The sequence below is a fragment of the Eurosta solidaginis genome, chromosome X (assembly GCF_040869045.1).
Source record: "Eurosta solidaginis isolate ZX-2024a chromosome X, ASM4086904v1, whole genome shotgun sequence".
Taxonomy (NCBI): domain Eukaryota; kingdom Metazoa; phylum Arthropoda; class Insecta; order Diptera; family Tephritidae; genus Eurosta; species Eurosta solidaginis.
In genome coordinates, this window is record NC_090324.1 from 42200062 (window position 1) to 42221452 (window position 21391).

Genomic DNA, 21391 nt, shown 5'->3' on the forward strand with positions numbered 1-21391 from the left:
CTATTTTCACTATCAACGATATTTTGAATTAAGGAACCATTCGTACTTCCCCTTGGACCTATAAAAACAGAATTCCCACTATCGCCCTCAGAAACCGCACATTCCACATTTTCCGCGTCGAGCAATCTTTAGAAATTTTTAGCACTGGCTTCAAAGAGCCTTTTTCACTGCTAAGGCAGTTTTTCAAATGCCTCTTATTCATTTTTCACACTTTGTACTGCACAAAAACCGCAAGAATAGGGACTTTAATTAATTTTTTTGAAAGAATACAAATTCCACGCCTCTACTCGTTAAATGTTGCGTTTTTTTTTTACCTTCTGCTCGTTCTTCTTCTTTTGGTAAGAAATGTCAAAAGAAAGAGGAACAAAAGAAAAATGCATGCAAGTGTGGTGCTGTCAAAAATTCTGTTAATGTTTCTGTTAAGTTTCCGTCAGCTCTGTATAGCAGGGTTAGCTTTTTCACATAACTTCATATAGACTATCTGTCAGGCTCAACCAAATTTAAGTACCTACTTAGCTTTGTCTCTTAATATGCACTTATGCATTTTATACTAAGTTTCCATTGGTTTTAAAAATTTCACTTTATTTAGACTGAAATTGACTTCGATTTTCTTTACCCAGTAAAGCAAGACTCTTTGCGCTCTAAGTGGGACCACTTTAAAAGGGATATTGTACGCTTTTATGAAATAAACGTAAATAATGACAATTGTAAGCATAAATATGTTATGTATATAAATATGTTAAATACCCATCTAATGGAAATTTTTGTTAGATTGCCAGGATTACTTAATTTCAATATTGCTCTTAGCGGTATTACAAACATCTTCCAGGTTTACAAATAATTCGGGAAAACGCTCTAAAAAGATCACAATAATCGACGCACAGGAAAGTTTTGTTTTGCATATTGAGTCCATAAATGAATATCAACTAAAAATTTACGAAATTGTTCGTAAATATTATTCATGCCATTTGACACTACAACCTTTCTTAATTGTAGTTGGATCTGTCAATGATATAAAAAGTTTTTTCATATATTTTGATTTTACTTTATACAAATTTTCCACATTTCTCGAGAGCTTGGATGTTTCCTTTAAAATATTGCAAGTTTTTTCCTTGGCATATCCCGAGGGATGTGAATTAGTTTGGATTTTTATTCAGAAATAAAAAAAAATATATATACTTTTTTCACATAACTACCAAATTCGACTGCAAGTCTTCGAATGTGGTGTCCCTAATAAACTTTTTAAAAAATACTTAAACTTTCAATATGTTTGTCTGTTTTCAATGCTTTAAAATATTTCCTGAATCAACTATTTTGATTCGTCACTTTAAATTCGATCATTTGCTGAAAACGAAGTTTCTTGAGATAAAGTGTGCCCAACACAATTGTGATCAAACATTTACAAATTTTACAAGTTTTCTAAGACACTTAAACAATCAACACAATGTTTCTAATAATGGTATTAGTAACAATATATCTACTACTTACAGCTCAACAAATTATTCCGAATCAATCAATGGCAAGAATAATAATACTTTCATTCCCACAACTATTAATTATAAGTCAGCAGATTACACTATATCACATAACATAGACAGAAATGTATCACAAGATAACAATGCGTTTAATTTAGTTAGTCATTTGAAGAAGAAATCACTATATTTATGTTTAGGTTTACATCAAAACAATTGTATGACGAGAAAAAATGTTACTGAAGTGCAAAAAATGGTTACAGATTTATTTAAATGTATAAAAGAAGCAATTGAAAATTTAATTAATATACATATATTTAACGAAATTCAAGACGATTTGAAATGCATACTAAATTTTTGTAACGACCCTTTTGAAGATATAAAATCTGAATACAGATTGTTTAAGATATTGAAAAGCTTAGACTTTTACGAGGAGCCCAAATCAATAACACTTAAGATATCTATTTCAATAGTGACGGAACAGGGTAATCCGACCTTGGGCCCTAAATATTTTGATATTCATATCCTTCCGTTGTTATTCAGATTTAAAAAGTTGTTTGAGATTCCGGCTCTTTTGAAATTAACAATCTAAAATACCCGGAATAGTATAAAAAAAACTCTTATTAAAAATTTTGCAAGTGGGGATATTTACAAAATGAAGAGTCAAATGTATAAAGATGATCATACCCTACATTCTTTACTTTGACGACTTTCAAATGAACAACCCCCTTTGAAGTCACACCTTTTCAATTTGTGGTTGTTATGTTTCGTTTCCTACTTTACCACAACGATTTCAATCAAATCTGACCTATATATTCTATGCTGCATTTATAAGCACTTCAAATTTAAAGAACATTGGGAACAAAATATATTTTTTCATTTTATAGATGAACCTAAGCTACTAGAAGATGGTGTTAATATCAATACAAGAAGTGAAATATATAGAGTTTGGTTTATTCTGGGTGTGTTAATCGGAGATAATTTAGCAGTGAATTCTATTCTTGGATTTGTCCAATCATTTAACTCCAAAAGATATTGCCGTGTATGCAGCAGGATGAAGGAACAAACGAAATGTGATACATCTGAATGCATAGATTCTTTAAGGACTAAAGAAAGTTATGCAAACGACTTATTGCAGAATAACTTTCAATTGACAGGAATTAAAGAAGAATGTATATTTCAAAGTTACCATGTTACACAAAACTTCTGCTTTGGTTTAATGCATGATCTGTATGAATGTGTATGTACCTACGATGTATGCAACATTTTATTGGGGTTAATCGAAGAGAACGTTGTTGCTATGAACGCGATAAATAATAGAAAAAAGTACTTTCAGTTTGGGAAAACCGAGCTCGGAAATGATTCTCCAGCTTTGGATTATCTAAAGCTAAAAAAATTTAACTTGAAAAATTACGGCAAGTGAGGCCAAATGTTTTACCCACTTTTTACCTTTAATGATTGGCGCGTTGGCGATGGCGAGTACCGAAGAAGATCTAATGATGAGCTGTACCAGCTATACGCAGACATCAACATAGTCCAGCGAATTATAACGTAGCGGCTGCGCTGGCTAGGCCATGTTATGCGAATGAAAGATGATGCTCCGGCAAAGAAAGTGTTTCTATCGGAACCCGCCTATGGAAGCAGAGGTAGAGGGCGGCCCCCACTCCGTTGGAAGGACCAGGTGGAAAACGATTTAAAATCCCTTGGCGTGACCAATTGGCGCCGGTTGGCGGAGGGAAGGAGCGACTGACGCGCCTTGTTGGACGGCCATAACAGTTTAGACGGTTAAGCGCCAATTAAGTAAGTAAGTAAGATTGGCGACATTGTTCCAATTGGGAACAAGCATTGGAAGTTACTTACACTATTATTGGAAATTTTAGATTTTTTAAGTAAATCAACATATTTGCCTCAGGAACTACCCAAATTACAAAATCTTGTAAAAGAACACCATTTACTGTATATTAAATTATATGGATCGCTAAAACACAAACATCATTTTCTCATTCACTATTCCACAGCTATTCAAAGATGTGGTCCTCTTAAATACTTGTGGGGAAAACATAAAGAAGCAAACACATATTTAGGTAATACCACATCGAGACTGAATTCTCCTTATACATTAACTGTTAAATCTGGATTACAATTTGCCAAATTTTTACTAGACCATGAGAGCGGTGTGGAAAACGAAATCGAATATAATTTCGTTAAATGTATAAATTTAACAAAGACAGACTATTTTTCTAAAATTGTTCACAATGAAAGTATTGACTATAACAATTGTCTAATAATGGACGAAGTTGTTTACAGATGCACAAAATATAAAGCAAACAATTATTTAGCTTCCCAAAGGGATGTATTTAAACTTCATATAATACATAACTTTTTACGCCAAAACGATAATTTATACGTGTTATGTTACCCAATACTTTTAAACAAATTTTGTAAGCATTTTCAATCATTCGAAGTTGGCAGTAAAATTGATGAAATTCATATCATTGAAATAACCAATTTTTTAAGTAAATCATTGCACCTGTATTCTATAAATAACGGCAATACTTATTGTAGAGTTAAGTATGTTTGATTATTTATTTATTATACCGTTTTGTTTAATTACTTTTACTTTTATACAAATTTTGAAGTATGTACCACATTTTTATAAAAAATTAACGAAAAAAATATCACTGCCTGGACAGTTGTCACATTTACTTATTTACGTATATATATATATATATAGTTCTTACATTACAAGTTTTTTTAAATTAAAATAAAAAAGAGTTGAAAAAAACTTCTTTTTTTACTTGTGGAAATTATTATATGGGCGAATCCTGTGACACAGGACTTGCCCATATATAGGAATTTTGAATGGTAAGTAAAGAGTCCTACATAATTAAACCAACATTGAAGGCGTGTTTAAAGCAACCTTGAAAAAAATTTAAACCAAAAACTTTTCAATGCTTATTTAAAAACTCTACATTTTTAAGCCAACATAGGAAGTTTTCATACTGACAGTTATAAATGTTGAAACAAAAACAAAGTCAGGTTTGAATCAACTCTATTTCGAAGTTGAATAAAGAATGTGAATTTTTAAATCAACATTAATTTATTTTGAATTGAAAAGAAACAATCTTATAATTGCAACACTATTTTTCAACGTAAAATTTACTCTTCCATAGTTGATTTGACAAATTACAGCTTTGGTTGACTATCATAGCTGTTTATCGTAGAATTAACTTCGTTATAGTAAGTTTTACTTTTGTTTTTTCCCTCAGTGTATCGGTTTTCAAACCTGAATAATGGCGTAGAAAAAAAATTATACCTTTTGGATATCTTTGGCGTGATATGTTCCCAAGAGTTTTCCGTTCATATCTTCCAGTATGTAACACGATTTCCCAACTTTGTCTCGAATTCGTGCTTTAGCAAACGTTTTAGCCAATTGCTACTGTACTGTTTTGACGCATCACTTAGAGTAAAATTCCTCCTTAAAACGTCTTGTCCAATTTGATAGCTAACAAGTCTCGATCGCATGTTGTATCGCCGTGAGCCTTCCTTAAATTACGAAGAAGCTTATAATCTTGACCATATAACAGCATGTGCTGACCAAATACAACAAAATAAGGGGTCTGCTTTAAAGTTTGGGGAAACGAATTCCTAAGGGCACAGTTTATACTGCTCAAATGCACGTCCCGTTCCCTCTGATCGGTCTTTATATAGGCGCCTAGGGCCGCATGAATAGATCGGTATACTCGCTCTGAGCTATTACTCTGGGGCGAATATATGGCTGTGTATATGTGTTTGACCCAAAATTTCTCCAGGAAACTTTCGAAATCGCGAGATTTAAACTGACTGGCGTGGGCACTAACAAGTTTGGGTACGCAAAAGGTATCAAAAACATGTTGCTTCAAAAAGTTAACTATTGGAGAAGTTGTGAATTTCTTCAATGGACATAAAAAGGTAAATTTTGAAATTTGGTCAAGTACAATTAATATGCCGATGTGACCTTGTTTTGATCGCGGAAATGGTCCAATGAGATCTATATAAAGTCTCTGGAAAATTCTTTCGGTAGGAGTGAGATTAACCATGGGAGGTCTTAAAACTTTTGTCGAGTATTTGGTCGTTTTGCAAGTTTCACATCGTGATACGTATTCTACAACTGAACCATAAAGAGCAGGCCGGTTAAAATATCTTCGTACTCTTTCAACGGTTTTGGAAATCCCACCATGAGCAGCTGTATCAGCGTCATGGCAATTACCTATAATTTGGCTTCGCAATGCTTTTGGAAACAAGAGCTTCCATGCTGACTATTGTTGCTCTTCGTTACCCCTATAGAATTCCGTACGATGATAAATATACTTTCCGGATATGCTAAAATCTGGAAGCGTTTCGCCCTCACGAGAAAGTTTTTCTCTCAGATCCCCGTACTGGGCGCTCTCAAATTCTGGCGAAAACAAGTCTATATGAGGCACATTCTTGTAAGTTACTTTTAATTCCTCATTACTGTTATCAACGCGAGAAAGGGCGTCTGGTACCACATTGACTGATCCCTTTCTATGCTCGATAGTAAACGTAAACACCTACAGCTTTAATGCCCACCGCGACAAACGACCACTTAGATCTGTTTGTCGCATCAGCCACTATAGGCTTGCATGGTCCGTTATAATTCTAAACTCCTGTCCTTCAATATAGGGTTGAAACTTTTTCACAGCTAACACTGCTGTAAGGCACTCTTGCCCGGTTACGGAATAGTTCCGCTGTGCCTTGTTAAGTTTCTGGCTCATGTACGCAAGCGGAATCTCAACTCCGTTTTCATTTTCTTGAGCAAGCACCGCGCCTACTCCGCTCTGACTCGCACCACATTGTACAATAAAAGGTCTACTAAAATCTATGTTAACTAAGATAGGATGTTAAACGCTGCTTCAGCAAATCAAAAGCGTTTTGCGTGTCCTCATTCCAATCAAACTTATTCCCTTTCTTTAGCAATTCAGTTAGAGAATTTGTAATGGTAGCAAAATTTGCTATAAAACGCCTATACCATCCCGCCATTCCTAAAAATCTCCGTAGTTGCTTGACAGTTTTGGGAGGTGGATATTCACTGAATAAATAAATAAAATATACCTTTTGGATATCTTTAGCGTGATATGTTCCAAAGAGTTTTCCGTTCATATCTTCCAGTATGTAACATGATTTCCCAACTTTGTCTCGAATTCGTGCTTTAGCAAACGTTTTAGCCAATTTGCTACTGTACTGTTTTGCCGAATCTCTTGGCGTAAAATTCCTCCTTAAAACCTCTTGTCCAATTTGATAGCTAACAGGTCTCGATCGCAAGTTGTATCGTGAGCTTTCTTCGTAGGCTTTTTAAATATTTTTCCGAAGAGAATCTCTTACCTTTTCCACTATATCATGTCGGTTGAGGGGAGTCTCGGTTGGTGTCAAAATTCTGTATGTACAAAATTCTAAAAACAAAATTCGGCTTTTTTTAAATTCTGCTTTCTGCATTACATAAACCGAAGGGCATTACTTTAAACTGATAGACGGCCTATTTGGTATACTAAATGCCGTTTTCTCGCGAAATTTCATTTCCAGTGGGATCTGCCAGAAGGCGTCCTTCAAATACAAATGAACTCTGCCTGTGGTAATCTGCTCAATATGCCCTCTATGTGCAGTAATGGATAGGCATCCTTCACCGTCAAGGAGTTAACTTTGCAACTGTCTAGACATAATCGTAAATTACCTGGCTTCCTAACCAACACAACATGGGAAGACCAGGAACTATTCGACTCCTCTATAACCGCTAAAGAAATCATGCGATCAATTTCTTCGCCCATCAGCTTTTCCACAGCTGGCGATATAGGATAATGACGTTGTTTGATCGGTTTAGCGTCACCAACATCTATCAAGTGTTGAACGAGCTTTGTTTTGCCTACGCCTTTTTCCTCGAATGAAGGAAAGCATCGAACAGCTGCGTTAAGCTTCTCCTTTTGAAGAGTTGATAGTAAGTGGCCATTTTCTTCATCTTCATTTCGCTAAGTATATCGGGTGCAATTTGAAATTTTTTCCAGAAATTTACACCTATATACACGTCTTGACTAAGACTAGGAACGATGTAAAAGTCAATTGGATAAGATTTGTCTTGACCTATACCTATTACTGTTTGTTTAGTGCCATCTGCTGTGCATAGGCTTGGGTCGAGTTTTGTCATCTTTAGTTTTCTTTCTATAACCTCCGATGCCCGTTTTGAGCCTAGACAACTAATTGAGGCACCTGAGTCAAACAAACCTAAAACACTTTTGCCTAAAATTTTTACGGTTGCATAGGGTCGGATGTCACCTGGTTTACATATAGTTGTAGCAGACAAACGTACATTTGCTTCGTTTACGTTGGCCCAATAGTTTCTTGCTGTAGTTGTCGAACGTGGTTTTTAGAATATCTCCGCTCGCTTAGCTTCGTAATCTTGCAACCGCACGTGCAACGGACGAATCCGATATTTTGGCAAATCTGGTGAATCCATTCTTTAGTCCTAGTCAAACTTTGTAATGGACTTGTTATTTCGGTGTGGGTTGGGATTTCTGCTGGTGTTGTTGTCTGTCTGTTTTCCGAACCATTGCAGTTGGGGCAGTTCAGTAGAAGGAACGCGAGTAACACACAACCATAGCAAAAAACACGACGAGGTTTCACGCATTGTTTATAGTTCTGTCCCGTTTCGTCGCAATTCCAGTATTTATTTTCTATCGCATCTATTCCTGAGGCTTCCTCAGATTCCGGAGTAACTATACAGTCTGTCTGGTTTCGCTACCCACTTTCGTTAGCTGTCGCTTTTGTGGCATAACAGGTCTAGGGAAAGTTGTTTTGACGGTTTAAAAAATTTTTTCCGACGCCTACAAGCTCGTCTGAGTACAGAAATGGAAGTTTTATCTAAATGGAGTAGTTCCAAGCGAATATATGGAAGAATATTGCGGATAAGTGTTTCGACTAACTCCTGCTCAGACATAGGTGATCGCAGGCTATCACGCAATTTCATTACAGCTTCAAAAAATTGCTCAAATGTTTCTCCGTATTTCTGTTCTCTGTTACGGATTCTTTCTTTCAGGTCATAGTCTGTGCGCACGTCTTTAAAATTGCTGTTCAAGGCATCGCACAAATCGAACCAATCAAGCACTCGAACTGAGTGGTGGTATCTCCAATACCAGTTCTTCGCTTTTCCTTCGAACAGGATGTGAGCATTCTAACACAGTGCATTAAAGTTCCCCCGCAAAGACGATATTGTCAATGCATTTACCCTATAAATAAATTCATCAACTGAAACGTTGTCTATCGATCCATCGAAAGTCCGCTTCCAGTTGACAATTATTTTTGAAATTGCTTCTTGGGATAAACAACGTATATTTCCAGTAGTACTGGAATCAGAATTGATGTTGTTTTTGAATGTAAGTAATGTTCTAGGACCGTGTTAAGAGTTCTGACTATACCTTGGTTTTGTACGGCCTGAGCAGTCGGAACCTGCCTGACACTAATATCATGTAAATCTGGTAAAATCTGTTGCACATATATATTTGGTATACTACTGAGTTCGTTCTATTGACTCGCTATGGTAAGGTTTTCGAAATGTGACTCAAGTGATTGGGATAAAATTTGGCTCACTATGTCTGTAATTTCACGGGTCATATTTACTCGCTGTTGCTGCGTTGTATCTTCAACTATTGGTTAAATTCTTTGTATATCGAAATTTTGTTCGCGGTGTTCCCCTCGATTTTGCCATTGGCCTCGACCTCGACGTGCATTTGCAGGAGATCGATTTCCACCGTGATTGGATACATTCAGTAAATTAGTGTTAGCAGTTCTTGAACGCGTTGCAGGGCCAGTATTGGAATTGGTGTTCCTCGGACCTGCACTTTGAGCACCTTGAAATTTTGCATTCTCAATACCGGGAGCTAAATCGTGTTCACTAAAACTTCTTAACGATTGGGTATCAATTATTCGTCGACATAATGGACATGAGTCATGGTCAGTAAGCCAAATCGTTAGACATGACCGATCAAAACCGTGCAAACATGGAGTAGACACAAAAATAAAATTCGTTGTCTCGTCATTACAAATAGAGCAGATGTTTCCGGGAGTGGCGAGATTAGCCAAATGCTCTTCGCTATGCCGCACTGACATCTTTTTCAATTAACGACTAATAAGGTTTTAAGAATTTTGTTCAAGTTAAATGTTTTTTTTTGTTTTTTTTTTTGTAAATTTTTCGTATCGTTAATCGAAATAATTGTTTTCAAGTCTTTTGAGTTTTGATAATCGTTGGTACATATAAATAGAGTCTGTTTTATACGTTTATTGTTTATGCATTTCGAAATGGTCTCATGATAGCTGAAGCAAAAAAAAATATGTGGTTATGCTTTTTTATCAATAAGCATTTCCTTAGAATGCGTTCAACTTGATAAAAAGGTTATAAACCAATTTTACAAATATTTCAATTTAACTACTGGTAAGTTATACCAAGACTAGTATAAAACTTAATTCCAAGCAGCCAAAGAGATGAAGATATTCATAATTTACTCATGCATGACTTATACTACTTGGTTAGGTGGACGACCTATCGCATTCAAACTAATTCCGACACTAGTAAGATCAAGTATTTTGGAGTAAGTACGGCCTGATAAAACGTGTTTAAAACACCTTATTCTTCCAGGGCCCCGCACGTTGGGCTCCATTTATTGTTATAATTATACTTCGTTGTATTTTACCCGTTCATTCGGATGCGGGAGGGGCTCGGAGCGCGCGTGCTCTATCCAGGCTTATATCATGTTTCCACCAAATGCAAACACCGTGTTTGCCTTCGAAAAGCGTGTTTAAGGGCAAACAAAAGTCGAAACACTTGCCAACTTCCATACAAAAATCGAAACCCAAACTCATTCCAAACCCAGCTTTGAAAGAGTGTTTTGTTGGGTTTGCATACTTTTTATTATTAACTGATGGCAATAATGTTCATTTATGTCAATTGTTTCTCTTTTGTTCACATTCTTCTCGAAGCCATGGCAACATTTTTTGCGATTGTCAATACAGTGTCAAAAATGTTAAAAAAGTTAAAGAACGTAAAAAAGTTAAAAAAGTTAAAAAGCGGTAAAACCACAAATATGACGCAAATACTGAATAAAAAAACTAAAATACTATTGACGCCTGCAGCAGACGAGGCATTTATAGACCTGTGGGAAGAAAAGGCCAGCGAGTTGTGTGGGCCACGCAAAAACTCTCACATATATGGAGTTATGGCCCAGTCATTGGCAGGATTGGTTGGCGACATTCGGTCCATCGATATAAAATATATAATACACAATTTTACAATGAGCTGCAGTAAGAAATATGGGGTAGTAATCTAGGACAGCAGCTGACTCGGTAATTCTATACGACAGCATGACACTGCTAATACGCGTCCAAAACTATCGAGAGAGGTGTCAAGAGACGCGTATTGACATCAGAGAAAAACTTTATCCAGAAAACTGTCCGGAGATATTTGCAGTTGAAGTTTTCGATTTTCATGTGGTTGTTGTAATGTTGGGGTACCGACAAAAAAAATTGTGAACATAAGTGTTTTGCGCGAATATAGTTTTGGTCTCCAAATCGGTGTTGGACCCACCCAGGGTAATTTTTTATAAGCGCGGCCGAAGGCCGCCAATGCAGAAAGCTGCTCTGTGCAAAAATACTGTGGATCACACCCCCGGTTTCGGAGGGACACGTGGGTAATTTTCGGTTTTTCGTAAATATCTTTTGAACGACTTAAAATTTTTCTTTTCCGTTTTCGGATTATTAATCCTAATGTCAAGGTGCGTCTTTTGATATTTTTGAACGCGTATTAGCGGTGTCATGCTGTCATATAGAATTACCGCTGACTCTTTAAAAAATAGCTAAAAATTAGGTGCAACCAAATCATGAAAAATACTACAAGCACATGACAACTTACAACCTTCATTTGCACATTTCTTGAGAATTATTACAGATATCGGGTTCCATACAACGAATTCGAGATCCTGGACCCGAAACGCCCGTACTCTAGGTATCACTCTAGTTAAATTTTCAAAAGTCAGCCGCTGTCCTAGACCATTACTAAATATATGTACATATTTGAGTAATGTTCTAGGACCGTGGCCGAGCCCAAAAAAATAGCACAAAATCCGAAAGTGATACCAAGACACGCTGTTTGGCCCCAGGATCTCGAATCCGAAAGAGGATACCCGATATCTCTAATACTTCTTGGGATATTTGCAAAACAAAATTAAACCAATCAACCTTGGGCTTCAAGATGTACTCCCCTGCTCAAATAGGAAGTTTTGTTTGGTTTGTTGCTATAGTTTTGCACACTTCCTTACTAGGCAAAGTGTTTTTTTGTTTGTTTGCTGTGCTTGAATGTAAATATCGTTTATGCCAATTGATTATCATAAAAATTATAGTCAGTTACATATTTGCATTGAATTTAGTGCTTTTATTTTGAACAAATATGTATATTACCTTAAAATGTATATGAATTTTTCCATATTAATTTGCATTGATTTTTTGCTTTTGTTTTTAACAACACTATATATAGAATTAAAATGTATATGAATTTTGGCACCTTCACACTTATGTAACCATATATGTAATACTCTTATATTGCTACAAAAGGCTAGGTACATTCCTAAACATCAGAATGCCGATATATTGCTGTTTGAACGTTTTTGTTTTTGTATTCAATAATCGAATGTACCTAAATTAAAATTTTTTCTTGTCACATTTATGCTGCTACAATCACAAACATTTTATAGGCTGTCTTGTTTTGATTTCGAATTCAAAACATATTGCGAGCATTTTCTATTAGCAATATAGGAGTATTACATATTTGTATGTAACATAATACATTTGTTAAATATACCAAAATGTAGAAAAACGTAAAAATAGCTTTCTGTAGACACCAAACTGGTTAAAGAGTTCATGCGAACAGATAGTTTAAATCAGCCGAAATTTTTTTGGGAATGTCCAGTTCCAGTCGGGATATATGTAAACATATCTTTGTATATACTTTATGTTAATGATTTTTGTATTTAGTTCCTTTAACCTTAACCTACGGTTAGTAACGGAGCGAGCAACCGGCGTTGATGGCTACGCAGCTCGTCGCAACGGTGCGTCCCACATCCACAGGTAAGCCAAGAATGTGTATGTGTGTATGCATATAGCCTATGGCGCATTCATACATATTCTATGCTAGCATACTTGAGAATCTTTTTTGCGTAATATGTGGCGAGCTAAATAGGGGTGAAATGACACCGAAAGGCTTCCTACAGATCAAGTGCCACTACGAACGGCGTAATGATAGCGATTGGGGTTCAGTCACAGGTCATTATTGTTGTAAGGGGGCAGAAATAGGGTGAGTCGATGTTTTTCACCTGCCTGTTGACTCATAGTCTAGATCTGTCTACCTAAGAAGGACATATACTTTTTTGAGCAAAACAGCGACCAAAACAACATTAACGCCAAAGCCCAGAGAAAACTGTCGAGTTGCTTTCAGGGTTTACACAAGAGTTTCACAGCTAACCTCAACTTGCCCACATAATCAGCACAGAAATTGTTCTCTAATGAGGTGATTGATTTAACGACCTCTCTAAATAAATTAACTATATTGTGCGTTTCAGCAAATAAACACATGCAAGTGGATAAATTGTACAAGCAAACTTACCGAAATATTCCATTAATCCGTTCCTTATAACCTCTCCTTCCGATCTGTCATTTAAATTATTGTGACCTTGGGTGCTGCATATCCACAAGCCAATTTTCTAGGACAGGGTCCTTCTCGTCGATCAAAAAATTGTGTAAAGCGCATGCTGCAGAAATTATGACATTTGCATTTTTAATATGATTATCAATACCTTTTCCAATTCTTCTAAACCTAAAATATAAAGAAATTTGGATTACGACTGAAAGCGATTTCCGTTTTTATTATGTACATATATTCACCTGGCTTTGTAATTGCCGAAAGCATTTTCAACAACTCGTCGACACTTGGATAACCTATAATTAAACAATTTCTGTCCAGCCGAGTTTTCGATGTTGTACGGGTATGGCTTCATGACATAATGCGAGAGTAGCTTTGCCTACTCCAAACAAATTTGCAATCGATCTACATTCACTGGAAGATCCCAGTGCATATAAATCAATTGCAACACGCTTCTCTAAAGGAATCGCATTCCTATAATTTGCGTCCTTCTTCTTCATTTTTTGAAGGCGATTGCACAACTTGTCGAAGCTGGATCGATTTATTCTAAAGTTTTCCTTAAACAACTTTGGGCCGTTCTTCTGGCAGTCCCCTCCCAAAAGGTACCTGAATGTTCCTGAAATTTATTTATTAAACCTAAAAATTGTATATTGAAGTTGCTAACATACCAAACTCCATACACTTTGCGAGCGTATTATAATTTCGTTGAAACATGCAGCTATAGTCAATAGCATTTTATTATACAGAACTTTCGTTTTAAATAGTTCATTGTCACTTCGCTATCTATTATTTTAAAAAATAATGACACAATCATCATAATACATTGAATTTTATGAACCATTTTTAATTTTATTGTAATTAATTTAATTTTCTCAACTTCAAACAAAATAAACAATCAAGCAAATGACAGTTTGAACACAATTTACCTCAAACACGCAGTGTAAATAGTTGACAACTATTTCAAACCCAAAACTGGCAAACACGGTGTTTGGGATTGGTGGAAACAGCATATTAGTCACTCGGATTGTCGGGGTTCTTGCTCCTTACGTCCTACACTTATATATAACAACATTATTTCATGCACTTAGTTGGACGAAACTAAAGGTGGAACTACACCTACAGCAAAATAAATAACTTTTGCACTCAGCCTTTTTCATATATCTACGGACGGATTGACTAATGTTGCATACAACTAAAATAAAACGGACCGACTAATGAATTATAATAATTACGATATTGTTGAATATCACCAATATCAAAATGAACAAGCTCTATGCAACGGGAATACAAATGCATAAACAAACAAAAAAAGAAAACAATATTTTGTCGAATGGTCTAAAGATGGTGTTTCGCTTGCTTGTCATCTCTCCTTTCCTACCCTACCATTGCACTGAGAGTTAAATATGCTCTCCCGTACCCAACCGAAAAAAATAAACCAACAACTAAATTTGACTCACAAGACTTTCATTGATCTCTTCGACTTTATTCATATTAAATACTAATATCAACATTACTCATTCATAGAAAGCTTGAGAAAAACTTGAGACATATTCCAATGATAACATATGACACCTAGGTAATGATTTTGTCTTTTCATAGACAAGGGATAGTAAATCAAAACCAATTGTACATATATATGTTTGTAATAATGAGCTACAAGTCAAGTCTACACTACCTGCTTATATGCAGGAACAATATTGCTTTTCTTAGAGCATTTTATACTTTCCTATTTTAAGTACTCATTGATAACTTAACATTTTCTTGTTTTTGTTTTGTTTTTACATAAAAAAATTTTGTTTTATATGAATGCGAATTTTTTTTTTGTTTTTGAGTCTAACATGCTAGTTCATGTGTATGATTACTTAAATAAGTAAATATGGATTAAGAATTTTAACTTACATTTTGATGAGCTCCTCCATCGATGTTTGCGCAAACAGCAACCAGGTATAGCTATTACGTATGATTGCTCAAATTATTGGTGCTCGGCAGAGCAGATGTTTCCGGGAGTGGCGAGATTAGCCAAATGGTCTTCGCTATGCCGACTAATAAGGTTTTAAGAATTTTGCTCAAGTTAAATGTTTTTGTTGTGTAAATTTTTCGTATGGTTAATCGAAAATAATTGTTTTCAAGTCTTGTGAGTTTTATAATCGTTGGTTCATATAAAGAGAGTTTATTTTATACGTTTATTGTTTATGTATTTCGAAATGGTCTCATGATAGTTGAAGAAAAAAAAAATATGTGGTTATGCTAGTTTACCAATAAGCATTTTCTTAGAATGAGTGCAACTTGATAAAAAGAGCATAAACCAATTTTACAAATATTTCAATTTAACTACTGGTAAGTTATACCAAGACTAGTATAAAACATAATTCCAAGCAGCCAAAGAGATGAAGATATTCATAAAATACTCATGCATAACTTATACCAGTTGGTTAGGTGGACGACCTATCGCATCCAAACTAATTCCGACACTGGTAAGATCAAGCATTTTGAAATAAGTACGGCCTGAGAAAACGTACTTAAAACGCCTTATTGTTCCAGGGCCACACACATTGGGCGCCATTTATTGTTATAATTATACTTCATTGTATTTTACCCGTTCATACGGATGTGGGAGGGGCTCGGAGCGCGCGTGTTTGCTTGCTCTATCCAGGCTTAGTCACTCGTATTGTTGCGGTTCTTGCTCCTTACGTCCTACCATAATACTTATATATAACAACATTATTTCATGCACTTAGTTGGACGAAACTAAAGGTGGAACTACACCTACAGCAAAACAAATAACTTTTGCACTCAGCCTTTTTCATATATCTACGGACGGATTGACTAATATTGCATACAACTAAAATAAAACGGACCGACTAATGAATTATAATAATTACGGTATTGTTGAATATCACCAATATCAAAATGAACAAGCTCTATGCAACGGGAATACAAATGCATAAACAAACAAAAAAAAAACAATATTTTGTCGAATGGTGGCTAAAAGTGGTGTTTCGCCTCCTTGTAATCTCTCCCTCTCTAACCCTACCATTCCACTGAGAGTTAAATATGCTCTCCCGTACACAACCGAAAAAAATAAACCAACAACTACATTTGACTCAGAAGACTTTCATTGATCTCTTAGACTTTATTCATATTAAATACTAATACCAACATTACTCATTCACAGAAAGCTGAGAAAAAAAACTTTAGGTATATTACAATCATAACATATGACACCTAGGTAATGATTTTGTCTTTTCATAGACAAGGGATAGTAAATCAAACCAATTGTACAATGTATGTTTGTAATAACGAGGTACAAGTCAAATCTACACTACCTGTTTATATGCAGGGAAAATATTGCTTTACTTAGAGCATTTTATACTTTCCTATTTTAAGTACTCATTGATAACTTAAATGTTTGGCTCAAAAAAAAATTTCTTGTTTTTTTTTTGTTTTTACATAAAAAAATTGTGTTTTATATGAATGCAAATTTTCTTAAGCGGAATTCATAGGGGGGCCAAAAATGTATATAAGTAACCTCAGAGAGCAAATTCATTAAGTTTTTTTTTTTTTGTTTTTGAGTCTAACTTGATAGTTCATATGTATGATTACTTAACTAAATAAATATTGATTATGAATTTTAACTTACATTTTGATGAGCTCCTCCATCGATGTTTGCGCAACCAGCAACCAGGTATAGCTTTTACATGTTTTTCTTCTTATTTTATGTAGAGGTTTTTTTGTTTTGTGTAACTATGTATTAAATTTGATATACGTATGATTGCTCAAATTATTGGTGCTCGGCTCTATATAACTTTATTTTGATGGTTTTCTTCCCTTTTTTCCCTTTTTTCGATAAAATTAATTTATGATTTAAAACTAAATTGAAGTACCGCTTCAAACGATATTCAATAGAGTATTAAAGAAATTCTAAAGTAACTTTTAATACGTTTACAAATCTAAAGTTTGAACATTCCAAATGGGAAAATTTAGAGTTTCTCGAACTTTACTAAAACCTTTTACGATCATATGTATTTAATTAGCGAGCTTTGCTCATATTGCTTTATACAATGGTTTTTGTAATTGATATTAGAGAAAAATTGTAAGTTTTAGAAACGGCGATGGTTACTAGGACATGTTTCTGAATTTCACTTCTTCATCAGCTAGCTTTTCGGGATCTGACCGTTGAACTGGAATCTCCAACATTCATATCAGTGCAAGCCTTTAGCTGCTAAGCCATATGAATGTCCCGTTGTTCGCTGTACAATTAGTCTCTAAGAGTTGCCTTTTTGTTTATATTCCTTTTGATCACCATGTAGGCACATACACTCCTTATGTAGTTTATTCCTAATGGTGTGGATATGATTTTATGACGCGCTTTTTGAAAGCTTAGTAACATTTTACAGTATTTGTTTTTAATACTTCCGCTGTTACTATTATATCAATATGATCATATGTATTTAATTAGCGAGCTTTGCTCATATTGCATTATACAATGGTCTTTGTAATTGATATTAGAGAAAAATTGTAAGTTTTACAAACGGCGATGGTCCTAGGATATGTTTCTGAATTTCACTTCTTCATCAGTTAGCTTTTCGGGAGCAGAGCGTTGAAATCGAATATCCAACATTCATATCAGTGCAAGCCTTTAGCTGCTAAGCCATATGAATGTTGGAGATTCGAGTTCAACGCTCAACTCCCGAAAAGCTAGCTGATGAAGAAGTGAAATTCAGAAACCTGTCCTAGTAACCATCGCCGTTTGTAAAACTTACAATTTTTCTCTAATATCAATTACAAAAACCATTGTGTAAAGCAATATGAGCAAAGATCGCTAATTAAATACATATGATCATATTGATATAATAGTAACAGCGGAAGTATTAAAAACAAATACTGTAAAAATCCGAACAAATGTAACTAAGCTTTCAAAAAGCGCGCCTAAAAATCATATCCACACCATTAGGAATAAACTACATACAGAGTTTATGTGCCTACATGGTGATCAAAAGGAATATAAACAAAAAGGCAACTCTTAGAGACCAATTGTACAGCGAACAACGGGACATTCATATGGATTAGCAGCTAAAGGCTTGCACTGATTTGAATGTTAGAGATTCGAGTTCAACGCTCAGCTCCTGAAAATCTAGCTGATGAAGAGGTGAAATTCAGAAACATATCCTAGTAACCATCGCCGTTTGTAAAACTTAAAATTTTTCTCTAATATCAATTACAAAAACCATTGTATAAAGCAATATGAGCAAAGCTCGCTAATTAAATGCATATGATCATATTGATATAATAGTAACAGCGGAAGTATTAAAAACAAATACTGTAAAAATCTGAACAAATGTTACTAAACTTTCAAAAAGTGCGCCTAAAAATCATATCCACACCATTAGAAATAAACTACATACAGAGTGTATGTGCCTACATGGTGATCAAAAGGAATATAAACAAAAAGGCAACTCTTAGAGACCAATTGTACAGCGAACAACGGGACATTCATATGGCTTAGCAGCTAAAGGTTGCACTGATATGAATGTTGGAGATTCGAGTTCAACGCTTAGCTCCCGAAAACCTAGCTGATAAAGAAGTGAAATTCAGAAACATGTCCTAGTAACCATCGCCGTTTGTAAAACTTACAATTTTTCTCTAATATTAATTACAAAAACCATTGTATAAAGCAATATGAGCAAAGCTCGCTAATTAAATACATATGATCATATTGATATAATAGTAACAGCGGAAGTATTAAAAACAAATACTGCAAAAATCCGAACAAATGTTACTAAGCTTTCAAAAAGCGCGCCTAAAAATCATATCCACACCATTAGGAATAAACTACATACAGAGTGTATGTGCCTACATGGTGATCAAAAGGAATATAAACAAAAAGGCAACTCTTAGAGGCTAATTGTACAGCGAACAAGGGGACATTCATATGGCATAGCAGCTAAAGGCTTGCACTGATATGAATGTTGGAGATTCGAGTTCAACCCTCAGCTCCCGAAAAGCTAGCTGATGAAGAAGTGAAATTCAGAAACATGTCCCTAGTAACCATCGCCGTTTGTAAAACTTGCAATTTTTCTCTAATATCAATTACAAAAACCATTGTATAAAGCAATATGAGCAAAGCTCGCTAATTAAATACATATGATCATATTGATATAATAGTAACAGCGGAAGTATTAAAAACAAATACTGCAAAAATCCGAACAAATGTTACTAAGCCTTCAAAAAGCGCGCCTAAAAATCATATCCACACCATTAGGAATAAACTACATACAGAGTGTATGTGCCTACATGGTGATCAAAAGGAATATAAACAAAAAGGCAACTCTTAGAAGCTAATTGTACAGCGAACAAGGGGACATTCATATGGCTTAGCAGCTAAAGGCTTGCACTGATATGAATGTTGGAGATTCGATTTCAACGCTCAGCTCCCGAAAAGCTAACTGATGAAGAAGTGAAATTCAGAAACATATCCTAGGACCATCGCCGTTTGTAAAACTTACAATTTTTCTCTAATACCAATTACAAAAACCATTGTATAAAGCAATATGAGCAAAGCTCGCTAATTAAATACATATGATCATATTGATATAATAGTAACAGCGGAAGTATTAAAAACAAATACTGCAAAAATCCGAACAAATGTTACTAAGCTTTCAAAAAGCGCGCCTAAAAATCATATCCACACCATTAGGAATAAACTACATACAGAGTGTATGTGCCTACATGGTGATCAAAAGGAATATAAACAAAAAGGCAACTCTTAGAAGCTAAATGTACAGCGAACAAGGGGACATTCATATGGCTTAGCAGCTAAAGGCTTGCACTGATATGAATGTTGGAGATTCGAGTTCAACGCTCAGCTCCCGAAAAGCTAGCTGATGAAGAAGTTAAATTCGGAAACATGTCCCTAGTAACCATCGCCGTTTGTAAAACTTGCAATTTTTCTCTAATATCAATTACAAAAACTATTGTATAAAGCAATATGAGCAACGCTCGCTAATTAAATACATATGATCATATTGATGTAATAGTAACAGCGGAAGTATTAAAACCAAATACTGTAAATATAAACAAAAGGCAACTCTTAGAGACCAATTGTACAGAGAACAACGGGACACTCATATGGCTTAGCAGCTAAAGGTTGCACTGATATGAATGTTAGAGATTCGAGTTCAACGCTCAGCTCCCGAAAAGCTAGCTGATGAAGGAGTGCAATTCAAAAACATGTCCTAGTAACCATCGCCGTTTGTAAAACTTACAATTTTTCTCTAATATCAATTACAAAAACCATTGTATAAAGCAATATGGGCAAATCTCGCTAATCAAATACATATGATCATATTGATATAATAGTAACAGCGGAAGTATTAAAAACAAATACTGTAAAAATCCGAACAAATGTTACTAAGCTTTCAAAAAGCGCGCCTAAAAATCATATTCACACCACTAGGAATAAACTACATATAGAGTGTATGTGCCTACATGGTGATCAAAATGAATATAAAGAACAAGTAAGGAAGGTTAAGTTCGGGTGTAACCGAACATTACATACTCAGTTGAGAGCTATGGTGACAATATAAGGGAAAATAACCATGTAGGAAAATGAACCGAGGGAAACTCTGGAATGTGTTTGTATGACATGTCTATCAAACGAAAGGCACTAAAGAGTATTTTATGAGGGAGTGGGCCATAGTTCCATTTAGGGATATCGACACAAAGGTGGATCAGGGTTGACTCTAGAATTTTTTTGCACGATATGTGTATCAAATGAAAGGTGTTAATAAGTATTTGAAAAGGGAGTAATCCTTACTCCATAAGTGGAAGCCGTTTCGAGATATCGCCATAAAGGTGGACCAGGGGTGAACCTAGAATTTGTTTGTACGATATGGGTATAAAATTAAAGGTATTAATGAGGGTTTTAAAAGGGAATGGTGGTAGTTGTATAGGTGGTCGCCTTTTCAGAGATATCGCCGTAAAGGTGGACCAGGGGTGACTCTAGAATGTGTTTGTACGATATGGGTATGAAATTAAAGGTATAAAGGTACAATATGGGTATCAAAAGAAGGGTGTTACTGAGTATTTTCAAAGGGGGTGGGCCTTAGTTCTATAGGTGGAAGCCTTTTCGAGGTATCGCAACTTAGGCTTTGTTTGTACGATATGGGTATCAAATGAAAAGTGTTAA